Here is a 6,000-nt window from a genome sequence, read left to right as displayed (position 1 = left end):
CCAAAAATCAAAGTTAGTGACGAAAACGAATCGCTGCAAAACTGACTCCACGTAGTCTTGTCTGCCCTACCCCTAGAGTGCAATTCAAAACCGCGTAGGCGCGGAGGGGCGAGGCGGCCTGCGAGCTGAGGCGCAGGTAGTTTTAAGGCTCGCCGCTGCGGCTGAGGCTGGCCGGCTGGGCCGGCCAGCAAGCCGAAGCTGCAGTGGTGAGCGTGAAAACCATCTGCGACGATAAGCTCGCATGGGACCGCCGGATCCCTGCAGCGCCGGAGCCGTGACAGAAGCCATGCTTGCTGCATGTTGCGTGCTTACATTTTAAACGTACTGAGTTACACACAAATTCATATAACAATAAATAAGCGACGTACGTTTGGGAACCCCAGTATATTAATTGGTATTTGGGAAATATTCTAGCGATCGTTAGCTTTTTTAGTCTAACAAAAATGACCAAATTAGGAGTCATGGTATTACATAATTGGTAACATCTAAGTAGTGACAATATATAAAATTTGGTCTAAAGTGTATTTTACAGGCGTCCATATATTTTTTTAGTAGGCAATAATACGAAAAAATGGTTTTATCTAATAATATTTTTGGAAACGTTGTTTGGTGACCATTTATCCATTTTGGTAACCGTTTAGAATTTTTTTGGTAGTAAAATAGGTACTTTTTTGGGTGGTGTTTAAACACAAGCCAAAACAAAACATAGACCAACAAAAACAAAACAGACCAAAAAAAAAAGTTATGCCGCCATTTTTTTTTTCTTAAACGTCTCATTGACGCAAAGGAGGACACAACAAAATAGATCTTACTTACAAAGATCGACACACAAGTCGTCAGTGGAGACACTTTAGCAGGAAGAAAGTCTTCACTGAAGTGGATATCAGGAGGCTGTAAGTGCGCTTCCGGTGAGGGCCCGCGTCAAAGACCCCGACGGATGTGTCAATTTGAAGCTGCCGCCATCTTGGAATCTCGTTGACTTTGGGATGTGTGGCATTTGAAATCTACTTTTATGGAACTTGACCTAAATCTTAACGAGTCTTGAGTCTGAGAAATATTTTATGTGTAAAATTTTTAACCCCCGACGCAAAAACGACGGGGTGTTATAAGTTTGACGTGTCTGTGTGTGTGTGTGTGTGTGTGTGTGTGTGTGTGTATGTGGCATCGTAGCTCCCAAACGGATGATCCGATTGTAATGCGGTTTTTTTTGTTTAAAAGGTATGTCAGTCGGGAGTGTTCTTAGCTATGTTTGGTGGAAATCGGTTCAGGTCTTCAAGGTCATCAGCTCGTTTGCTAGATGTCATAGGAATGTTACACGCTCAGTTTACTTGCAAGTATATGTGGGATCTGAAATTTGAAACACTAATGTCTTTTGGAACCACTGAGCTGGTCTGCTGTTAGGGCACGAAGGTAGGAGACGTAACCCTGAACTGCCTTTTAGTAAACCCATCGAGTTTGGGCTCGTTGAATTTGTCTTGACGAGTTCTCTTCATGTTTCTGATTGACGAGAACCTAATGCTGCAAATGGGATGTGGCGGATGAAACCCTGGAATGCCGGAATGAAACGGATAAACCGATTTATATTTTTGCTGAAAATCTAGAATGTCCAACGGTTAATCTTTATTGTTTCTCAATCTGTGCAATTCTCCCAGAGCCAGTTTGTCATGAGGATTGTTAAACAGCTTCCTTTGGCCGAGATCGCATATAGCGACCCCATCTTAAGATAAAATAAATTAAATAAAAGAAGGAAAAATTAAGGAGCTCCTTTAAAAAGCATGAAATAAAATTAAATTATAAATTTAAAAAAACCCCCGACCCAAAAAAAGTATGCAATAATTATGACAAAAGGTTAAAAACGCTAAACCCTATAAAAAGCAAAAAATAACTTTTAACACTACGTAAACTAAATTTTGACGTGTCGGGGGACCGCTTTTTACCTTCATAAATACTTACATAAATCAAATGATACCTACCTAATTACAACATTCGTTTTAAAAAAAACACGTATCTAAAGTAATGAATTAGAGCGGTCCCCCGACACGACAAAATTTAGTTTACGTAGTGTCAAAAGTTATTTTTTGCTTTTTATAGGGTTTAGCGTTTTTAACCTTTTGTCATAATTATTGCATACTTTTTTTGGGTCGGGGGTTTTTTAAATTTATAATTTAATTTTTTAAGTTTTGTTTTATTTTTAGTTTTTTAGGTGTTGATTGCATTGTAATTAATTTGCTTTTAATTGGTTGGGACATAAATACCTTTAAGTCTTTCCTATGTAACTCATTAAGAATACCTATTAGTAAGGTACTCTGACTGAACTTTAGTAAGTGCCATACTACAAAGCTAATATTTACGTCGAGTAAAATTACCTAATATTAATTGTTTTGTATGTGGGTATTTAGGTATAAAAAATAAATCGTTACCTATACAATTCAATGAGCAAGTACAATTACAATTATTTGCTACATAATTGAACAATCGATTAACTTTATAGTCTATTATGCCCGTTAGCGCTATTAAACCTCATTCACTAATAAAGTGTGCGTCCATTCATCACGGCAACTCGCACTGAATTTGTTGCTTTCCGGGCTCTCGTCCAAATATTGTGACAGGGGTATGACAGGCAAACTAATTACTTATCCGCATCTTTACACATTATCCGTTATGTATTTTAATTTTATTATACCCACCTTAAATCGTTTTTGTAGAAATTTAAAACGTACAGATACCGGCACGGATATTGGGCTCTCGGCGGAAGAGTGGGGATCGCTTTGCGCACCCGTACGCATAAGGCAATAAGGCAGTAAATCGCTTCTGCGTAGGTGAAGGTCATGGCTCGATATCCGTGCCGATAACTGTAAGTTGCTTCATCTTTGTAACTTTCCTAACGAATAAAAATCTAAGCACCTAGTACTTGAAAGAATGGTAGGTACCTAAATCTTTGCATAATGTTGGAAACATGCAGTCAGGCAGTGCAGTAATAACTCTTAGCTGTCTTCAGTAAAAAAGTAAGTACGGAAATGTCATTAAAAAAATAAGCACCCATAGTTACAACTGCATCTCATTATTTAAAAAACAAAAAAAGGTTGTTGACTGCAAAACTGAATAATATTACAACTAACATACCTACCTACTTAGTAACAAAACGTAACAGACAAAAGAAAAGATGGGAATGAAAGAAAAACTTTCTTTCAAAAGCAAGTAATAAAAAAGTGACGCAAATAAAGATGCTCCGAACGAAGTTTGGAGTAATCTTTTTCTGCACGTACTAATATTCAGTGGAGCGAAGTTTTATTTAATTTTTTACGTGACTTCCTTACGGCACCCTGAAGTCTCAGGCCTCGGATAAAGTGCCGAGTTGATGTGAGGGCAACTGCTGTTGAACTTGTTTCAAATGTTAGTGGAATTTATTAGCCGAGCTACATTAGGGTAAGAAAAGTACTTACGTGCTTATTTCTTTTATTCTTTTATCATGTTTAAAAGAAGGGTCGTTTCTGGAACAATATATGCTCATCATCTTAACTATAGGACGTCCACTGCTGATGACAGACCTCTTCCATTGGTTTCCAAAGAAAGTGTGGGTTTTTTTCATACTTACTAAGGCTAAGCTTTAGCTCTCAATACCATGACCCCAATCATTCCCCACTCCCCATGACCTATTCAGATTGTTTTACAGAAAAAAACATGGTTTTATGCAATTAAATAGAAAGGATCATATTTCTTCGCAAATCGAATAATGTGTCACTCCTATGTTTCCCATATGAGAGTCTTATCTCCAAAGCTTTATGTATCAACCAATAAACAAAGTATTTTGATGTAAACAGTGTATTTCCACACCATGTAATGTGCGTGGAAACGCAAGCATCGCCTACACTCGTATATCACGTCGGCTCGGTTCACACATGAAATGTTTTACAATTTACTTCAGCAGATAATGTATGGATCGTACGACCATACATGTACCAGTGTACCTATCTATATGTATCTACCTATGCAATGTATAGCTTGCGGAGTAAGGGAAGATGAGCGGAGATGCCGTAATGCTGGTAGGTCAGGCTCCTTCTTTTACGTCAAATTCATATGGTGGACTTGACCAAAACTATCAGTTAGGAATGAACTAACGAGGCGTTCGGGTTGTTTGAGACCTCTTTCAGTGATTTTTGCAATTACAGTCGGTCGGGTCCAAAGAAGCCGTATAAGGACGAAAACAGTAACGTTCCTGCCCGTTCACCCGCATTTCTCAGGCTATTTTCCGTTATGGCACCTCCGCTAGTCATTTTGATCTCCATGGTACAATCATACACGTACGTACCTATGCAATGCAATGTATGGATCTAATGTATGCAGTTCCGTTATACCGTTTCTTATGTAAGAGGTCATAACTCAAACTCCGGTACGAACATTTAGATAATGTATTTTTACATTTTTGAAAGACGCTAGATTTTTATCTTCATAATTTCTCGATTCGATTTGAATTTATTATTATTGAATGTCAGCTTTAAATGTCCAGTTTTATTCTTATTTAGTCAATAAAGTTTAAATCTTTTTGTGTACACGACAAAATCGTCTCCTGTTCGTTTTGTTTTCAATATTGTTTTTTCTGTGGTAGCAACTGAAAGAACAACAGTATGAAACACCTTTATGAACATAATGTACTTATCAATTAAATTCCATTTAATTATTTAAGAGGTCAAAATCATAAAAAAAAAATCTTAGGTACTTACCCGTTGTTTTGCAAAGAGGCAAATAATTTTTCCCCTTCTGGGCACGCAGTTTTCTTTTATTTCTTCTATAGAACTTCGCCAAGCTAGTTGAACCCAGTTTAATTGCCAGTTCGAATTTATTCAGTCGATTCCTTAATTTTTTGTTTGACATAATAATGCGCGCCCATGTTTTGTGCGTGCGAGTTGCAATTTGCAGTGATGTGTCGTCCAAATAACTGCATGGAAATAATTAGGCATAATAAAGTTTTCTTCCGTACCTAAGTACCTACGTAGGTAGTGTTAGAAAAAGGCTTTGTTATGAACCAATCATGTTCGAGAAAAAAATATGTAAATTCAAAAACAAAGATATTGAAAAATTCCCATAATCTCAAAAAACATAAAAAATAAAATATGGCCTTTATCGTCAGTATACTCACGAAAATATTTTCCAAGACATTTCCAACGGCAAAGCAGAAATGGCATCCCGCCTCCTTTCTTTGTCAAACGTTTTAGCGCCAAAAATGAAAATACCACCGCTGTACATTGTCAACAAGTTACAAATAATCAGGTACTAAAAATACCTATGTGGGTATTCAAAAAATATGGAAATATCGGGGTAGGTTAGTATAAAATATCTTGATGCTGGTATAGTAGGTAATCGTCCGCTAACTGAGCGCTAGGTGGTGGTAGTGGTAACTATTTGGTAATCTGTGGTAGTATGCGTAGCTGTAGCTATGATATGCATCATTTTTTTTGCTTGAGGAAGAAAAATAATGGGTAAAATGCAATACTGACCCCACAAATATTTTAGATGACGTGATAATAAATTGGTATAAAAAGGTATTTTGCATAATTTTGAAATAAATTGCAGCAGTTTTTTCATGCATATCAAGAACCCTAATATTAGGTAGGTACTGTCCTGTCGGCGAGTGGGTATTATCAGGGTAAATAAATAAAAAGAAATTTGCACCTGCTTCTGCTATTTATCATTTACATTTAATAGGTAGGTATACCTACAGCTTGATACATCTAGAATAATATAATATTAAAGTTAATAGCGAAATTAACGAAAGTTACACAATCAATCAAGACTAATATTCTCAGGGTTGCTATCACCATTAATATTAATGAAATGGTAGTTATGACTCACCGTTTCGAACATTTTTATTCAACTTTTTGCTATAATTTTTGGGTACCTACATTTAAATTACCTATACAATTTCTTACAGAATATAATGTGGAAACGTATTTTTAGACAAAACTTTGGATGACTATTTGAATCAAGGGTAAATAACATCGT

Source organism: Helicoverpa armigera, chromosome 17, assembly GCF_030705265.1.
Source record: "Helicoverpa armigera isolate CAAS_96S chromosome 17, ASM3070526v1, whole genome shotgun sequence".
In the NCBI taxonomy this organism is placed as follows: Eukaryota; Metazoa; Arthropoda; class Insecta; order Lepidoptera; family Noctuidae; genus Helicoverpa; species Helicoverpa armigera.
The sequence above is the reverse complement of the archived record's forward strand: the minus strand, read 5'-3'. Positions refer to the sequence as shown.